Source organism: Protopterus annectens, chromosome 12.part0, assembly GCF_019279795.1.
Source record: "Protopterus annectens isolate FY-2018-M chromosome 12.part0, PAN1.0, whole genome shotgun sequence".
NCBI lineage: Eukaryota > Metazoa > Chordata > Ceratodontiformes > Protopteridae > Protopterus > Protopterus annectens.
The window spans coordinates 363,653,173-363,674,378 of NC_056746.1; positions in this window are offsets into that span (position 1 = coordinate 363,653,173).

The following is a 21,206-nucleotide window of genomic DNA, read 5'->3' on the forward strand; positions in this document are numbered from 1 at the left end:
ATCACATTATTGACACACTTGTTAAAGTTTATATAAAAACTAAAAGTGATGTGAAAGAAAATTAGTGTGAATAATGGATATGAGAACATGGTATAAAGACAAAAAGATAGAGATAAATAAAGGGAATGAAAGCAGCAACCCTAAAACCATGTACATAACTAACTACCTATTAACTCATATCTAATATGTAAGAAATATATATATATGTTTCTCATGTTATATATGTATAAGAAAATGTATGTATAAAATATGTATATATTGTGTATTTTATATTATATTTTAATATTGTATTTTAATTTTATTTTTATATTTTGTGTTATATTTTTTATATATTTTATAATTATTGTTTTGGTGTTATGTTATTAATTGTTTGTTTTTGTTTTTTGTTTTTTGTTTTTTGTTTCTATATGTTAAATGTGAATGAATGTATACAACAAGTTATAAATAAAGTGTCCTACCTCTTAAGAGCTTTTAATTTTAAAATGCATTTTATAGATACTATCTCATTTAGGCCTGGAAAAATGTATGATGAGGTACGTACTTGCCAAAAGACCTCCTGTTCCTCTAACTCAAGTTGCCAAGGCCCTCCCCTAATAGAGGGTTGTACTTGTTGTATGATGGTGAACAAGAAAGAATGGTCGACATGTTGGCTAACATGTTTTGCCAAAGCATTATTCATGTCCCCAGTACTTATGGCATGTACGTATATTCTCTTCTTAACTGGCCTATCGGTTTTACCGATATAAAAAGCAGAACACTGCCTGCATGTTGCTACATAGACAACTCCTCTGGATAGGCAGTTGAATTTACCATTAATTCTATACTCTTTCCCTGCCATATGTATACTAGTGCCCACTGAAACAAATTTACATTGTGGGCAACATCCACATTTATTCATCCCTTTTACAGTTCTGTTGGACTTGTAATGTTCTTTCTAACATGTTTTAGTTGCCCTCCTGTAAGTGAATTTAGGTGTTTCACCACATTTGGTCAACTCTTGATCTTCCAACAGAACGTTCCAGTTTTGATAAAATGTATCGCCTTGTAATCAAACAAAGTGAATAAAGGAATATTACCAAAGAATTGACAGTATTATTATTTGTTTGGATTACTATTCTTCCTCTCTGAGAATGGGTTGAAAATGCCCTGATTCCTTTTAGATTACTTCCTTCAATTTTGTCAACAAATAAATTTGGATACCCTCAATAAAACATAGAAAGGATGTTGTCACATTCCTGAACTCATCCTGCTCAGAGACCATCCTGGCCTGACAAATTGTCCTTTGACCACACTCCTCTTTTGATGGATGGGATGTGAGCTGGTAAATGCAGATCGTGTTGGAAAAAGTTGTTTTCCAGATGGTTGATTTTAATTTGTTTTGTATTACATCTTTCCTTGTTTTACATCTAAGAAACGATTTCCATGTTGTCAAGATGTGAATTCCAAAAATTGGTTGACCTGGTAATACTGTCAATGAACTTTGGTATTGAAGGAAGCCCTTCATAAGAAAAACATGTGTTGTTAAACAATAGTGTTTAACAACACATACTTCCTTCAAACTACAGGTATAGCAATGGGTTCTCCCTGTGGTTGCACTTTTGCAAACAGTGTGCTAGCACAATGGGAGAACCAATACCTTTTGTGTAATCCACTCTATAAAATGAATGTCTCTTGGTACACTAGGTACCAAGATGACATGTTTTTCTTATGGAAGGGCTCATCCGACTTAATACCAAAGTTCATTGACAGTATTACCAGGTCAACCAATTTTTTGGAATTCACATACTCCTTTGACAACATGGAAATTACGTTTCTAGATGTAAAACTAAGGAAAGATGTAATACAAAACAAATTAAAATCAACCATCTATAGGAAAACAACTTTTTCCAACACGTATCTGCATTTTACCAGCTCACATCCCATCCATCAAAAGAGGAGTGTGGTCAAAGGACAATTTGTCAGGGCCGCCAGGATGGTCTCTGAGCAGGATGAGTTCCTTAGGGAATGTGACAACATCCTTTCTATGTTTTTATTGAGGGGGTATCCAAATTTATTTGTTGACAAAATTCGGAAGGAAGTAATCTCTAAAAGGGAATCAGGGCATTTTCAACCCATTCTCAGAGAGGGAAGAATAGTAATCCAAACAAATAATAATACTAATGTCAATTCTTTTGGTAATATTTCCTTTCTATTCACTTTTTGTTTGGATTACAAGGCGATAAAAAACATTTTTATCAAAAACTGGAACGTTCTGTTGGAAGATCAAGAGTTGACCAAATGTGTGGGTGAAACACCTAAATTCACTTACAGGAGGGGGCCAAACTTAAAAAACATGTTAGAAAGAACTAATTACAAGTCCAACAGAACTGTAAAAGGGATGAATAAATGTGGATGTTGCCCACAATGTAAATTTGTTTCAGTGGGCACTAGTATACATATGGCAGGGAAAGAGTATAGAATTAATGGTAAATTCAACTGCCTATCCAGAGGAGTTGTCTATGTAGCAACATGCAGGCAGTGTTCTGCTTTTTATATCGGTAAAAACGATAGGCCAGTTAAGAAGAGAATATACGAGCACGTACATGCCATAAGTATTGGGGACATGAATAATGCTTTGGCAAAACATGTTAGCCAACATGTCGACCATTCTTTCTTGTTCACCATCATACAACAAGTACAACCCTCTATTAGGGGAGGGCCTTGGCAACTTGAGTTAGAGGAACAGGAGGTCTTTTGACAAGTACGTACCTCATCATACATTTTTCCAGGCCTAAATGAGATAGTATCTATAAAATGTATTCTAAAATTAAAAGCTCTTAAGAGGTAGGACATTTCATTTACAACTTGTTGTATACATTCATTCACATTTAACATATAGAAACAAAAAAACAAAAAACAAACAATTAATAACACAACACCAAAATAATAATAATAATAAAATAAAAAATAAAAAATATAATACAAAATATAAAAATAAAATTAAAATATAATATTAAAATATAATATAAAATACATAATATATACACATCTTATACATACATTTTCTTATACATATATAACATGAGAAATATATATATTTCTTACATATTAGATATGAGTTAATAGGTAGTTAGTTATGTACATGGTTTTAGGGTTGCTGCTTTCATTCCCTTTATTTATCTCTCTATCTTTTTGTCTTTATACCATGTTCTCATATCCATTATTCACACTAATTTTCTTTCACATCACTTTTAGTTTTTATATAAACTTTAACAAGTGTGTCAATAATGTGATAATAATAACAGCAGTAATAATAATAAAAACAATATAATAACAGAGTAATGCACATATAATGCATAGATGCATGTGTTTTCCTGAACTTGTATAGGTCATTTTGTATATATATAAAATTTTACAAGAATTTATGTAGAATTCTAAAAGGATTCATGTAGAATTCTAAAAACTTTTGTATTTTCTTCATTGATTTACTCATGTTGGTGATGTTCACACAGTCAAATCTACGTATTCATCATATTCACATTATTAATTATGGAACAGATTTTTGCGTACCATGTTTTGAGTATGTATGTATTTATGTACAAATTCTTCATTTATTTATTTATGTTATTTATTTTTATATGCATATGTACACACACATTTTTATCAATGTTTTTCATTAATGGTTTTAACGTATTTGGTGCAGCTTAGCTTTAAGCTACCATTTTTAGTTTTCAATACCTCAGGTTAACAGCTCATTAGTAACTATGTTAACTAATTAAACAACAATCAGCTGTGTATAAAAGGAGGTTTTTGAAACAAAATCATTATCTGATGAAGGTGGAGAATGCTCTCTACCGAAAGCGCTCATTTTTAATAAATTTCATTTCGTTTGCTGTTGGTGCAGATATCGTGTTTGGTGGTGTTTCCTCTTGTCAGCATTCTGCCTCTTGTGTGTATTTCAACAAATATCCCAGTAATGCGAATAGCACGCTGCGCTAATGCGTCCGTCTCTAGTGTCATAACATAGTTAGGTAGGGATTTGAATCCAGCAAGTGGCAAGTGTGTGTGAAGGGAGGTAAGTGTGTATGAAAAGAACATCATTTTTGGCAACTGGGAAAACACACCACAGGATGCTCATTCCACTTTCTAAACTCTGATGATGTCAGCACCCTATAAGTATATCAGGGGAAAGGAAATCTCCCAGTAATGCAAATAGCGCGCTGTGCTTATGCGTCTGTCTCTAGTGTCATAGCATAGTTAGGTAGGGGTTTGAATCCAGCAAGTTTGTGTGAAGTATGACTGAAATATCCCTTTTGGCAACTGGGAAAACACACTACAGGATGCACATACCCCTTTCTAAACGATATCACAATTATGTTTGACTTTTGATTACAGACATGCCACATGTGTTTTGCCCACACAGAATGCCCATGTGTGCGGGTTGTCCCTCACAATAATGCATGACATTGATTAAACCAGTTATGGCAATGCACACATGATGTATGTGTGCCAAATACACATATGTACCTGTGACCTTCAATAGTTACCATGTGTGATGCCTGCCACATGTGAATACATGGTATTTGCACAGGGTAACATTATGACTGTGGTCTTCTGTGCAGGTGCTGCATGTGGGATGTGTATATACAGTGTGAGATGTAGATGCTATCAGCCTAGTAGTGAGGGATACACACCTGGTCTGGGGCATATAGTCTACATGTTGTTAATGTACAGGTGCTGCATGTTTTCACCTGTTGTGGGAGTGGTAAGACGTTATTCCATAGCAATGCAGTGACTGCATGCTAAGAACCATTCAGCTAGGGTGTTGTAGCTACACTAATTCATTAGCATTCAGTAATATGTCAGAATCCCCGGTGAGGGTCTGATGCCAACCAAGGTCAGGGGTCTACCAGCCTGTGTCACTTGCTCAGTGATCCCTTCCATGTTCCCTATCATGTATCCCAGTGAGGGACATCCCACATCAGCTGTGGTGGCATGGACAATGACTGAGTCATATGTGTCCATGCATCTGACTGACCTGTATGTTTGTGTTATGTGGTGGACCACAGTGCCCCATGAGCATATCACTGTGACCTACACCTTGTCCAGCCTGGTGAGCATGTTCTCACTGTACTGGACAATAAAAGTACCTAACACAACTGCGGCAGTAGTGTTGTATAGCTGTACAGACTGTGCTTATTTGACACACAGGATTTGTGTGCTATGTGTTATGCGTGCTGTGTGCAGGCACACAAGTGCACACCCGCGCTATTTTCTTTGAAAGAAAAGAAAAAGGGGTGACAGGAAAGTGGTGAAAAAGGGGTCACAAAGAGGGTAAGACAGTAGGGAAACAAGCGTGGGATTTGCAGGAGGGATGTAGGTAAGGCCCATAGATGCCCATGTCTTTAGCAGCAACAGCTGTGCATTTCCATGTATTTTGGTGAGACATTTGAAACCTTCCACCCCTGAGAGAGGTGTCAGGACAACATTAATGTTTGTTGTAGAGCCAATTGTAATTAACAGTTTCAATGTCAAGCGGACATGTGTGCAACATGGACAGCTATGTATGGGGCGTAATTTTTTTGTGGGTACAGAGTGCCCTTTTTTTTTTTTCAGGTGAGAGTGGTATGTCAGGTGAAGGAAGTCGGTATAGCTGGGGAGGTAGGTTGGGTAGGTTAACAGACAAGACAGACAAGACGCATACAGGGGCGGTGTATGACACACGTGGGGGGGTTACACAACTGACGGGGATGGAGGTTGGGATATCCAAGACGCATGAGCCCACAGATGGTAACAGTGGAACTGATATCCCCACCCATAGGCAGTTGCCACTGTTCCTTCACAGCCCAGGACGGGGCTGTGCTGGGGCTGTGTAGGCGGGGCAATGGGCAGGGCCGTTAGCTGTGCCACATGAGCCTCGAGCTGGCGTAGGGGCCCAAGAACGGAGTCTTGGATCTCCCTTCGCACCACAGACCAGACACCTTGGAGGGTGAGTGGACGAACTCCTCCGGCCATGCTTGCAGAGGGGGGACGGGCCCCATCCCCTGCAGCGCTTCCACCCAAAGGTGGCACAGGGCCACCGGAGGAGGGTCCAGCCTTGGCACTAGTGCCAGGTGCAGTCGCCAGCTGAGGTGGGAGAGTTGGGTCCGCTGGGACCTGCCTTCCCAAGCGTTCTAGGTTTGTGAGTAGTTATGTTAGTTTGGGTTAGTGGCATATTATTCCATTCAGATTAGTTGTAACAGCATGCATTGGTATTCCCATTAAACAAACACCCAGATATTAACACCATTGAACAAGGGGCATATCAATATCACATGCATTATTTGAATGGAAATACACAATCAAACAACATGCAGGGTTGATTAATGGCAACAGGCCATCAGATTTGCAGGTATGAACAGGGAACATGCATGAACAGACATGCATATATTTTTGAAACGGACAAATGCCCATGGTTAATGAAATGTTCACATACCAATATTTATTGGGTGTTGTTATATGGTATTATAGGGTTGGGTGGAGATAGAAAGTGATGACACATTCATAAGTTACACATTGATATACATTTGTAATAGGTACACAATTAAGTTGAGGCTGATGTTTCAAAATGATTTTTATTTGACTGTCATGCTACACCTGTTACAAATACATCACTATCCTACTTATTTTTAATTTGATCAGATACATCATCCTGCTACACTTTGATGACAGGACAGGGGACAACTATGGCTGTTTAGTCTGTCAGATAATCATTCATTCTATCTGCAAATTGTTTACTGTTATCACCACATACAGATTTTGGCCTAGACATTCCAGATTCAGACACACTGAAATCAGTTTGGGATGTTAATTTGTACTTCCCACATGCATTTAATTCTGTGGAAACACACTGGGGCTAATATATTCAGGGGTTATTACTACTTTATTTATTCATACATGACCCTTTCTGTCACTCTCACACATCCTGCAACGTCACAGTTCAGGTTGGTACTTCTAGGCTTTGTTCACATATTAGACCTGTGGTGATTCAAACACTTTCCAACAGCCTCACTTCTGTCATGATTCAGCATTTCAACAGGGGATAAATCTCACATGTGACTACCTCAGATTCTGAAGCTGTACTCTGGAGACTACTGCAGGTTATACTACATTTAATTAATGGTGGGACATCTGTATTACAGCACTATTTATTTCTATAAATTATTTTTCCAGTCACACTTGCATACTGATGAACTTGTTGCAGCCATACCTGCAAACTTTCAATTTTTGCTTGCACATTAGATTACTTTTAATCAATACACTGCAGTGTTCTGATACATGCTACACTATAATATTTATTTACAAGTACTAGATGTGGTTACTAACCTGCATGGTGGCGCAGCCGCGCCAGCCTACGGTCATGCATCTCGCGGTTCGAAGAGCGGACACCTGCAGCTGTAATACAAAGGAAGTAATATTGGACTACACATCTCCATGGTATCAGCTAGTTGAAATCCTTACATACATGAGTAAAATGTAACTTACTCAGTAGTGGGGCGTTGGGCATATCCCGGGCCTCCTGGATCCATTGGGTCAACTGGTCTTGCTTACGCCGCTTCAGGTCCGCATGGTGGTGACGGACCTGCTCACCAGTGTGTGGAATGCCAGTAGCACTGGTCAGATCACGAGCCAACTGGTCCCATGCCTCCGCCCTGTACGCTCCCCATGAGACCTGGCCCTGCATGAGTTGGGCCTCGTGATGATGGACAAGGAGCCAGACCATGTATCTGGACTCCTCAACGCCCCAACGCTGTGCTCGAAAGCAATGTCCCTCACCTACTCCACTCATTCTGACTGCAGGTCTGTTCTACAATCGGTTCTGGTGTGTATTCCCGCCTATGGGGCTTATATATGCCGCTTTTCCAGCACATTTCTCTGATTGGCCGTTTTGGAATTGTATCTACCTCACTGAAAATGCTTTATCATGCTCCATTCTGGATTTTATCCCATATATATGCTATTTCAGCATTTCTAGGTATTGTTGTCATGGCTTAGTGGTTTAGTACCTTGACTCTAGTGCATGGTATCCTGGGTTCGAATCTAACCACTGATTTTTAATTTTCCTGACAGAAATGAGTTGAGGACCTGTCAATCAAACATGCCATAAGCACTTTTAAGCACTTAAAAGCAGGTCTGAGCTCGTTTGCGCGGAGCCAACGCATGCGCACTGGCAGTTAGCTTGTGGGAGCTGCGCGCAAACGGTGTGCGCTGGGATAAACCTTAATTGGCTAGTGACACACATGCTAAGCTAAGCACAGCTAGTTGCAAACAGTTTCAGCCTGTTAAACCGGTGCTTAGCAACGGGCATACAGTTTGCAGCTTTTTAAACACTACGCAGCTACGGGCACTGTGTCTCACAGCAGCTTAGCTATCAGTACATTTCTAATTATTTTTATTATTGTGTTACTTCAATATATCTGCTCCATTTCATTCCATTTTACAAAAGGGTATACTTTTACATTTGTACAATACTGTCAGGGGCTTTTTTAGTGCTTATTTACAAAAAAAAAAAGGTTGTTGTGTGGGTTCGAACCCTGCCTGCCTACTCTTAAGCCAGCAACTCTACCACGAAGCTATTTCTTCTTGGCTTACTTTGCATATTTAGTTCTCATATCCTTTTCCACTGATTGCTAACTGTAGTTGCGCTAGTAGCACGCCCGTGCACATGAGCGCACACAGTAGCACACATTTACGGGGGTTAAAAAAAATAAAACAGTTTTTATTTTCATTTTATAGCCTCTGTTCACTTTGTACACTGATGGTCTGTGGGGGAATGTGTTGTGTAGTGTGTTTGTTTACATTTCCATGGCCTCTCTCGTGGCTGTTTACTTTCAGCCATTCTACACTTACGGGGGCGTGTCCGCATGCAGGGCTTAGCCTACGGACACGCCCCCTACTCTCTTACACGGACCGTGTAAGAGTTACAGTGTGATTCAGCATGCCTCATGCACCTCATGCATATGCATGACAAGCTGACATCACACCGTTTAACTGCAGCCTCCGTGTAAGAGTTATAACTCTTACACGGAGGCTTCCTGAATCTGGCCCATTGCTTTAGAAACCACTTATTTTGTATTTCCTTGTTAGGATGCAAGACACTGATTGATGACGCATCAAATTTTCAGGTAAGTCTGTTGTAGGTTGCAATTATTAACTGTAGTTCATTGATCCCCACCCCTCAAAACATACTCCCAAAACCTTACATACAACACCAAATCAACATTTGTTTGGTGGAGAGGAGAGCAAAAAGTCTCATTCCACCCATAAATTGAGCAGTGGACCTTGTACCCTATATATTAATGTAGCACCTCTGGAGTCACTCCACATCAGAGAAAGTGACAGATTTAAGTCATCACAATGTAAACAATGAAAAAGAAAAATGTTTAATGCTATCAGATTTATGGATGTGCTGGAGAGCAGCAGATACACAATCCATGGCTTCATTACTATTTTGAGCCACAATATCAGCTCAAAGAAATGTGTAAATCTGGGCTCACTAAAATGTGATTTGGAAAATAAAACAAATAACCCCATCATTGCTCTGAGTAAGGTTAATGCTGGGTGGGGTAGTTGTCTGAATAAGCATCAACAAGGAGTCTGGTATTTTACAAACCTGCTAAGACCTAGCAAAGCCATTTATTTGTAATAAACAGGAACAAAAGAAGTCTGCTACAGTTTTACACTTTATTATGAATTTCTTCAAGAAACAAACTTATTTTAATAAGGCAGTGGCACATCACAGCAACTATGATAGATATTTCCTTTCTGATCTATAAAATGTGGTATAACAGCGTTTCTGAATGTGTGGTTTCCCACATATAACAAATCCCAATCATATACTCCAGTAGAAAAATGTTGTTTGTGAAACTACACACAACCACTTTCTTTCATCACAAAGACACTGTGACTGCATCTGATCTTGAGAATAGAACTTAATGGAGTCTTATCCATTCAGAATCCCAGTGGGAGAAGTACTTGATGACTTTGGAACACTTTTATTGCCTTCAGCTTGGTTTCTTCTATCTTGTTATTTAATTTTTAAGTGAGTTCATTTCATTACTTTACCAAGACTACAGCAAATATATTTGCAGTTTTGACACAAAATGGGAAATGAGGGATGCTATGATGATGTGAATTATTGCCAGTTATGCCAGAAGTAGTAGGGCAGTGGATGTGTAACATATGCCAGCATAACTAGCTGGAGCTTTGTAAAGAATTGTATGTCATTTTTATATCAAACTAATTTATACAGGTGCTTGTGTTGAAAATGTATTTGTAAAGATACTGGACAGAAAAGAAATACACCTGTATGTCAGAATATAACTGTTGAAATTAATATATTGCAACAAAAGATACTGGAAGAGAAGAGGTTAATCTCACTCCAGCTAACTTTGAAAAATTGTCTGAATTTAAATTACCTGTCAGATTATTTAGGCCATAAAGATTGTATCTGACAGTTCTGATTGCAGCCAAAGAAGAAATATCTGTGAAAAACAGGACTAGGAATCCTACTGTATTATCCTTAGGGGTTGAATTAATTGCTATTCTGGAAGGGTGGAAGTTTTGAAATGGATTTATAGCTTCCAGATTCTATTACACATCTTAGCAAAGCTCTGTGTATGTGCATTATGACACACAGGTGTTAGATTCTGGTTGAGTTTCTAGTAAAGGGGGTACTGTGAGAACCAGAGTCAAATGACCAGATTTCTGTGATGACATTCTATAATCCAGCACTGAAATGATGTTTTTATAATAGACAAGAGTGAGGTCTCAGGGCAGCCTTCTTTTTTAAACCTGACAAAGAAGGTACACCACCTATCCACTTTATCTTGCCTTGCTTTAGTAAGTAACCAGGGAATAGTAATTCTTTAGATCAATCAGGACTGTTTTTCTGTAACTGTGTGAATTTATTCATCTGTGTTACTTTTAACAATTCCTGTGATTGAAATTCTGGTGTTCTTTATTATTAAATACATTTCAACTCTTCATTGTGGCTGATCTTTTAGAGAATATTTAACCTTTGAAAGTACTTTTATTTATTTGGTGACACTGTGGCCACTCCTGAAAGCCTTGCTGCATTGGTCAAACACTACCATTTGTATTAGTATTAATTTTACTCAGTATAATTGGGTACACTTATAAGAGCCTTAGAGTAGCTGGCTTTGAAGTGTTCTGGTGGCAGTGCAACTACCTTATAGTCTGGGCATAGCTGGTAAATCTATGCCAGCCTTTCACGGGGGGGGGGTCATATGTGTATGAAAATCAAATCTCAAAGATTGTGTCTGTCAACTACTTGGAGCAGGGACACAGGGTGGTGGAGGAAGTAGCTTGGAATACTCAGCTGAGGACTCACCTCTACAGCTGTGTCAGTGTGGAGTCTTACTAGGGGCCTGTGGAGAGAGAAAGCCATCCTCCAGACTGAGTGTGTTCTTTGTATGACAAACTAAAACAAGGGGCAACCAAAGGAAAGTTCAGAAAGTTGAAACAAATGTATTTATTAAGCTCTTTTCATTCCTCTAATAGTAAAACTTCTTCAGATTAAAAATTGCTCTTACAAAAAGTGCTTAATAAATACATTTGTTTCAACTTGGTGAACTTTCCTTCGGTTGCCCTTTGTTTTGGTTTGTCATTAAGTTCATCAAATTTTTAGTATCTGTTGTGTTCTTTGTGTTCTCTTAAGGGAAATTGCACTTGGTCCAGAGAGCTGCATTTGAAAATACTGTGTGTAATCTATTTCTGTTCTAAGTGAATGTCCCTCGCTGATGTCAGTGTAAGCCTCAGGCTCCTTGATTACTGGCCCAGTGTAGTGGCATCACATATTGGTGAGTAGTGGTGGAGATATTAATTGAACTTCTGTAGCATGTAGGCAGTTGTCACTGAAGGTGTGTGTACTCTCAGCAGCCACACGGTAGATATACAGAGTTTCATTTTCTCAACAGTTTTATTTATTAGTTAGTTCAGGTTAGTCAGGGAAAGCAGGCAAGGATGTCAGCAGAGGATTATGGCAAGCTAACAAAGAACCAGTTGGCCATGGTGTGCAAAGCCAAAGGACTGGTGCATGCCAACCTGACTAAAGATGAAATGATTTCAGCCTTAACTGCAGCTGACATCTGAACCAGCAGCCAGCAAGACAACTAGCCTGGTGATGGGGATTTGCAGCCTTCAGAAACAGGACAGTCCACCTTTTCCTCAGAGGACTTAAAAATCCATTTGGACTTAGGGAGACTTGAACTGGAGGCGAAACATTTTGAATTAGAATCAGAGTCATTTGGAGGCTAAAGAAAAGGAGATGCAGATGTAATTAGAATTAGCAGAGAGACTCCGTCAATTGGAGGCTGAAGAAAATGAGAAACAACACCAACATGAGAGGGAGATGCTGACTCTTCGTCAAGTTCATGGAGGTAATGGGGAAGGGAATAACTGAACCCCAGAAGCAATAAAGGCCAGTAAATTTCTTTCACAGTTTACAGAGGGTGATAATTTTGATAGCTTTATTCATATATTTGGAAAAGTGTGTAAACAAAACAATCTTGACCAAGGGCTCTGGGTAAGGATCCTGACCCCCTTACTCCATGGTAGAGCTATAACTGTTTCTAAATTGTCTGATACTGATTGTTTAAACTATGATAAAGTAAAACTTCTCCAAATACGAAAATAGCAGCCAAACTGGATATAAATGTCTTTATTACGATTCTGGTACCTCGGCCTTCGCCTTCAAATGGAATAATTAACAATGTCAGAAACCAGTATATATACACCACCAATCACATAATTAATTAACATCAATTAATCAATTAATATTTTTTTCTCTCAGAAAAGATTTTTTAAAGCCATATAAAGCCATATAAAACTTCGTTACAAAATAACTAAATTCCTAAATTTATCTTAATACACATCATATATTCACTTTCTTATCAACCCTGACATTCATTGTAAACATATTTACATTTCTAAATTCATTCCAATTGGATACAAAGTATTGAAATTAATAATAAAATTCGATTCCATGTTTATTAACCTCTTTTGAAAACCATGATCTCCCCCCCCCCCCCCAAGCCATAAGGCTTGGCTAAGACACTAAATATCAGGTCTTTCAACATACCTCCATGTTGTTTATGGAAATGACTGGCCACCAGACTATCAAGCCTCTCATTCCTAATGTCTCCTAAATGTTCCATTATTCTTAATTTCACCTTACGATTGGTTTGTCCTATATACCATTTTCTTACCAGACAATTGCACCCTATTATATAAATAACCCCAAATGAATTGCAATCGAAATAATCAATGGCATTATATAAAATGCCATTGATTCGAGTACCATCTAAATTTTTAATATTATTACATACCTTACACCTGCCACATGGATAAGCACCTGCTCTGGTCACCCTCTCTCTTCTACCCTTGCTTCTCACTAACTCCTTTAAATTTTGAAATCTTCCATAGGAGAAAATAACTTTGTTAGGGATAATTTCTTTCAAAGTTTCATCATTAATAATAATAGGCCACAAATCCAAAACCACTTTTCTTAATATAGGGGAAAAGACTGAAAATCTGTTGACAAAAAATATATTATTTTTCTCATTAACTTCTGTTTTTTCATACTTTACCCCTTTTCCTGCCTACAAAACTATTAACTTCATCTAATGAACCATAATGAACCAGCCCCAACTCATTTTCTACTTCAGCTCTATCTATCCTGATTTTTTCCCCAGAATATCCTCTAGCACTTAATTTTTCACAAATATGATCAAATTCCACTTTAATTTTCTCTTTATCCGAAGTATTACCCGCTATGCGTTTAAATTCCCCAAATGGTAAAGATTCAATTAGATGGACGCTATGCATACTTGACGCATGTAAGAAATTATTGACCGCAGTGGTCTTATGAAAGGTTTATGCTGTATTCCCTCATCTGTCCCTACATAAAACTCCACATCTAAATACTGAATTATTTTCCTACCTAAATTAAAGGTAAAATCTAAACCACAGGGGTTAGATTTTAATCTAGAAATAAATTCTTCAAATTCCATACGGTCCCCTTTACATAAAAATAAGAGGTCACCAATTAATCTTTTATATTTAACCACATTATTCTGAAAAAAACTGCTAGAATAAACAAACAAATTTTCAAAATATCCCATAAAAATAGTAACATAAGATGGAGCAAAGCAGGCACCCATCGCAGTACCATCCTTTTGCAAAACATAATTTTTTTCAAATTCAAAATAATTATGTGTAAGGCAGAATTCTAACAGGCATACAATAAAAGATGTCCGTGGTCCTTCTCCCAAAAGTTTACTAACTGCTTCAAGTCCCCAATTAATATTAATGCAGGTATACAAGGATTTAACATCTACACTGGCCCAATAGAAATCATCCTGCCAAATCATTCCTTTGAAACATTCACAAACCTCCCTAGTATTTTTAACACGTGAGGGAATTCTCTGCAAATGACATTTTAATACAGAATCCAAAAATATACCAACATTTTGTGAAAAGTAAAGCAATGTTTATTGGAATGTTTAAGTTAACACCTGAAGCATACAGGAAACGTTTTGTGAGCATAGATGCAAGGCAGATGAAAGTGTATGTGATTATATTGCTGAGTTAAGCACTTATGTTCATAGGTGAGTGAATGGGTTTCAGGTCACCACTTTCGAAAAGCTGGAAGACCTTTTTCGTGAGGGAACAAACCCTTAGCACTTTGCCTGAGGACATGAGAATCTGTCTGGCAGACTGGGAGTGTAACTCTGCAGATGATTTGTGGAAAAAGGGGTTCTCTACTTAGCAAGCAGGGCATCATTGCACAAGAAGGGGATACCAAGTGCTGCACATGGGTATAAAGGAACCCATGGTGGGCAGCCTAAAACACCCCAACAGAGTCAACCAGTAACAGGGGAAGCCACTAGGTTTGGGTACATGTCTAGGATCAAGGGTTAGATGTTTTAAATGTAACCAGTGGGGCCATGTAGGATACAGATGTACATGGAGGCAAGGTGGGGAACAAAAGGTGGGGGAGCCACCAAATGGGAATAACAGTATGCCAGTGGTAAGTTGTCTGGAGATAACAGGTGTACCAAACTATCACCGGAGTTTGTGTCCAGTCTTAGTGGATGGAAAACAGACCACTGCTAAGAGAAACACAGCCTCTGACATAACCATTATGAAGCCTGTAGTGGTTAAACAAGAGCAGTACTTGCTTGGGCCATCCACTCTAGTCCGAGCTTTAGGAGAGACCCCTTTCCAAATACCTTTGGCCGGGATTCATCTTGACTGGGAAGTTGGAAAAGGTAGCAAGCCAGTAGATATATTTGAGGATATCCCTACAGATGTCTTGATGGGGAATGATTTTAATAAGGAGATACCTTGTCTGCATGCAGTTAGACACAGTCAGGCTTGGAGACAGGTATGTGGCTCTGTTTGCCTGGGGGGAGACCCAGACAGACCCCACATCTGAAGCTAGGGGTGGTAAGATGGCTATTTCAGGGAGGGAGGGAGTTACCCTGTAGTAGTAGTGAGCCTGAAGGTGAGCCAAAGCTGCTGGTAGGTACTGATGTTCCCTTGGACAGAGTAACTGTAAGGGCAGAGGTGAGTGGTAATACCTAGGCTGACAGTGAGGCACCTCAGTCAGAAGATACCAGGCATCCTGTGGAAGGGGAGCTGGGAAGGGTCGCAAAGATAGAGTTGAGACAGGCTTAGCTCTCAGATGCTACACTATTAGGCTTGAGGAAGGTAGTTAAGGAAGCACCTGATTCTCAAGGAAAAGGGGAGTCTGTATACTGGAACAAAGGGTTACTGTATGGAGAGTGGACCCCTGAGGGAGCTCTAGAAGGTAAAGTAGCACAACAGTTGGTAATGCCTAGAGCTTATCATCTGGCACTTCTAGCCATAGACCATGACATACCTTTGACAGGTCATATGGGCATAAAGCACACCAAGAGATATATTATGCAGAACTTTTATTGGCCTGGGATTGCAAGGGATGTAACAGGGTACTGCAGTACCTGTGAGCAGTGCCAAAAAGTAGGCAAAGCAGGAGCCAATGTCAAAGCACCTTTGATGCCTTTGCCTGTGATTGAGGATCCATTTCAGAGGGAAGCTATGGATACTGTGGGGCCACTGAGTACCCCAAGTTCCACAAAGAAGAAGTATATCCTGGTAGTAGGGGATTATGCTACTAGCTACCCTGAGGCAGTGGTTCTGTCCTCCATCATGGCAGAGAAGGTAGCAAATGCTTTGTTAGAGATTTTCAGCAGGGTAGGTTTCCAGGAGAAATACTGACTGACAGACATGCCAATTTCATGTCAGACCTGCTGGATTGCCTATGGAAATGCTGTTGGGTGAAGCACCTACCTAAAGGCCACCCCTAGACTAGTGGTATTGTGGAGAGGTTAAACTCTACACTAAAGACCATGCTACAGGCATTTGCAGGCCAGTTTAAGAGAGGGTGAGACAAATATTTGCCACAACTGCTGTTTGCATAGAGAGGTATCCCAGGAACCTACAGGTTTTTCACCCTTTGAGTTGCTGTATGGGCATAGGGTGAAGGGGCCTTTAGATTTGGTTCATGAGGAGTGGGAGGGTGAGTGTGAATCCCACAATGAGTCTGTGGTGGCATATGTCCTAAACCTCAGGACAAGGCTTAGAGAGCTCATGGGCTTGACCCAAGAGAACCTGGCAGGAGCTCAAGGGCAGGAAAAAGGTCTGGTATGACAGGAATGCTTGAAACCGAGAGTATGGTGTGGGACAGCAGGTTATAGTTCTTATTCCTGTCAAACACAATAAGCTGCAGGCAGCTTGGGAAGGATCCTTTAAAAGGAGGATCAGTGATGTTAATTACATGGTAAAACTGCAAACCAGGAGACACAGACACAAACTGTTTCATGTTAACATGATGAAGCCTTAACATGATAGGAAGGCCCTTGTGCTAAGTATTTGCAGTAGGTGGCAGAAGGAATCTGAGGGGGATCTGTGGCTACATAGAGCCAGCTAGCAAAATGCCAAGTTACTAAGGTGGATCCTAGGTTTGCAGGCATGTGACATGACAATGCAGCACTGTAGTGTGGTCAGCAATGGTGATACAGGTGGGTTCTCAAGACAGGGCATAGTGTACTCCCAGACAGGCTCATTCCTCTCAAGCAATTTTTCTCCAGGATTACTTGAGAAACTATCTTGAGTCTTCAAAAGGGTGGAGATATGTGATGATGTGAGGTATTGCCAGCTATGCCAGAAGTAGAGCAGTGGATGTGTAACATATTCCTGCATAGCTAGCTGGAATTTTGTAAAGAATCAAATATCATTTATTTATCAAACTGATTTTACAGATACTTGTGTTGAAAATGTATTTGTAAAGCTGCTTGTGTTAAAAATGTACCAAAAGTGGATCCTGCTGGACAGAAAAGAAATACACCTGTATGTCAGACTGTATTGTATGTGTTGAAATGAATATATTGTAACAGAGGATACTGGAAGAGAAGAGGTTAATCTCAGTCCAGCTAACTTTGAAAAATAGTCTGAAATTAAATTACTTGGTTTAGGCCATAAAGATTGTATCTTGCAGTTCTGATTGAAGCCAGAGACAAAATGTCTGTAAAAACCAGGAATAGGAATCCTACTGTATTGCCTCTAGGGGTGAACTAATTGCTACCTGGGAAGGGGGAAGTTTTTAAATGGTTTTATAGCTTCAAGATGTTATAACACAACTTAGCAAAGCTGTGTGTGTATCTGTGCGCACGTGTATTATGACACATAGGTGCTAGATTCTGGTTCAGTTTCTAGTAAAGAGGGGTAGTGTGGGAACCAGAGTCAGATGACCAGATGTATGTGATGTCATTCTATAATCAAGCACTGAAATGATGTTTTAATACTTGATGAGACAGAAGTCTCAGGGTAGTCTGTTTTTGAAACTTGACAAAGAAGGAAGACCACTCACCCACTTCATTTTGCCTTGCCTTAGTAAGTAAGTAACTAGGGAATAGCAATTATTTAGATCAGTCAGGAAAATATAGTGAGATTAGTTAAGTACTGTTTTTCTGTAACTGTGGATCTATCCATCTGTGTTACATTTAATATTTCCTGTGATTGAAACCTTGGTGTTTATTGTAAATAGATATTTAATATTTTCATGTTCTTTTATTATTTATTATTAAATATATTTCAACTCTTCATTGCGCCTGGTCTTTTAGAGAATATTTAACCTTTGAGAGTACTTTTATTTAGTGACATTGTGACAACCCCTAAAAGCCTTGCTGCACTGATCAAACACTACCATTTGTATTAGTATTAATTTCACTCACTATAATTGGGCACCCTTGTAAGAGCCTTAGAGTAACTGGCTTTGGAGTTTTTTGGTGGTGGTGTACCTTATAGTCTGGGCATAGCTGGTAAATCTGTGTCTGCCTTTCTCAGGTGTGTGTGCGTCTATGAAAGAAAATCAAATCTCAAAGAATGTGTGTGTCAACTGCTTGGAGCAGGGACACAGAGCACTGCTTTCACAAAGAGGGTGGTGGAAGACTTGGCTTGGAACACTCAGCTGAGGACTCAACTCTACAGCTGTGTCACTCGGGAGTGTCACTGTGGGCCTGGAGAGAGAGAAACCCAGCCCCCAGACTTTCTGTGTTCTTTGTGTGCTCTTATGTGAAATTGTGCTTAGTGCAGAGAGCTGCATCTGAAGAAACTGTATCTATTTCTGTTCCAAGTGAACATCCCTCTCCAGTGTCAGTGTAAGGATTGAGGCTCCTTGATTACTGCCCCAGAGGTGTGGCATCACAGATGTAAACATGGCAACAGTGAATCAACATCACTTGCCATCAGTAGGAACAATGTAACACTACAGAGGAGTACTATTCATACAATATCATTTCAAATGTATGGTAATAGTATTTCATTTAGCAGAAAAGTCCAGAGTATGAATCAGCAGTGTGCATAAACTCATTCCTTATAGTATAACTCTTTTGAATGTGTACCTTTAACTCCCAGTGGATGTGGCTCGAGCCTTAAAAAAATGAAGTCATCACCTTACAGTTCTAACAAATACTCATTGACAGAGGTCAAATGTCAATACAATTGTGTTTGACATTATACATGCTTCAAGATAAAATATTCTGATACCTTGCATGTAGCATAGTTTTGGAATTATTAATACAAATATGAACAAGCAATATTTGATGTCTAGAAGTGCAGTTGGAGTTAACTACAGAAATGCCTGGAGGTGCACTGGGCTGTAATGAGTTAATCCTGTTATTGTTCTTGTCTATGGATGAACTCAGCACCTGGGCCATTGCCTGAAGGAGCATATGTGTACACCTGACCCTTCTGGCTAGCAAATAAATAGAATCTGAGGCGAACAATGCTTGCACCTATGTACTCTATTCTAATTAGGTACCCCCCATCACTACCCAACCTCAATGGGGAGGCTATGCCTTTATCGTTGTAAATTATGCATTCAAATTTTCTAATGGATGTTTTGCATCTGTGCCTTTAATAAACATCCATTGCTTTTTTTTTTTTTTTTTTTTTTTTTTTTTTTAGAATATTTCCATATACTTAATCATATCTCCATTTGTAGCTTTTATAGCTCTAAAGTTATGCTTAATAGCTCTAGCTCTAAATGAATTCAACTGGGCAAAAATAAATTACAACTGGGCAGTTAAGTGCATCCAGTGTGTCAAGGGGAAAGATTTCTGGCATCCTTAAGATTAATTTCTATATGCAGCATATCTGGAATGTACTATAGCATACTCATGCAGAATTCAAGCTAGATTAGCTGGGAATGTTGCTGAGTCTGAATATAAAAACAGATCTGCCATATTCACAGCCTTATCTCCTAGAGGTTCATAGTATCAGTATTGTGCAACTGTTATGCAGGTAGATATTGCTCTAATATTAAATATGATGAAAGCAATTGGGTTTCCTCTACTTCCTCTACTTTCTAATATTTCATATACTCATTTAGGAATGTTTCCTGTTTTGCAGAAATTTCTTTTATAATCTAACTTTTGCTTTCTGCTTCAAAATATACTACTAAATCTGGTCGCTAAAATAGGGAGATTGGGGAATAGATGCTACTTGTGTTATAAGCAGTGCATCAGGCTAATTGTGAGATTACATTCCGTGCAATTAATTAGTGAAGTTTCCACTTGTGGGACATGGTGAAGAAGTACAGTTTAGGTATGGTTGAAGAACCCATTTCTATGAGGAGATTTTTTTTTTTTTTTCAAATGTTGTCTGTAAAATCATTGTTCTTCAGAATGGCTGTATTAAGGGACTTACACTTTTCTCTTAAATGCAGTGACCAAAGTATATTACACTAAAGGGGAGGTGACATGTAGACTTCATATCTTGTATAAGGACGTGGGTTGAAAATTCCCCTACCAGAAATAGTTCACTGGGTAGGTTGGAGGTTTCCAGCAATGTTTTATTAAATGAATTGGCATTTGCTAGATTTTTGTTTCAGTAAATATAGAAGCACATCCAGATAGAAGTGCTACAGCTAAAGGCAACATAAGAAACTTGAACTACCCTGGAATTTTTTTACATTGGTAAACCAGAAAGCCAAACAATATTTAAACAGTTATCCATTGATGGGAGAACTGCTCATCAGTATGACTGCTACCTGCATTTTGAATAATACATTCTAGAGACTATACTTATATGTGTGTGTGTGTGTGTGTGTGTGTGTGTGTGTGTGTGTGTGTGTGTGTGTGTGTATGATTTTTTTTTTTTTTTTTTATCTGTTAACCAGTAAGCCTACTAGGCTCATTTCCGTCCTTGCAGGGTAACACAGAGCTCTTTCTAGTTAACAATTTGCCCAGAGTAACACAGAAGGCAAACAGGCTGAGGGGCTGAACCCATGCCTACATGCTGAAGCTTGTTAGCCTGTAACTTTAAATTGTCTGAAAGAAAAATCCTATCATTTTACTGAATACCTGTTTCTCTGTGCTTTTAGTGCACACCTCTAATGAATGTAACACAGAAACACAGGACTAAATGGCAGACAAACCTCAGCAGAATAATCCTTCTGATTTCTTTATCTGACTGCTAAACATTAAAAATGCTGGAGATGTAGCTCCATTTGTCACTCTCTTTTACTTATTGACATACCTGTCAGTGTGCTACATAATTTTGAATTCTTATACTAGCATGGCTTCCATAAAGTCTCATAAGAAACTTTCCAAGTATTAATT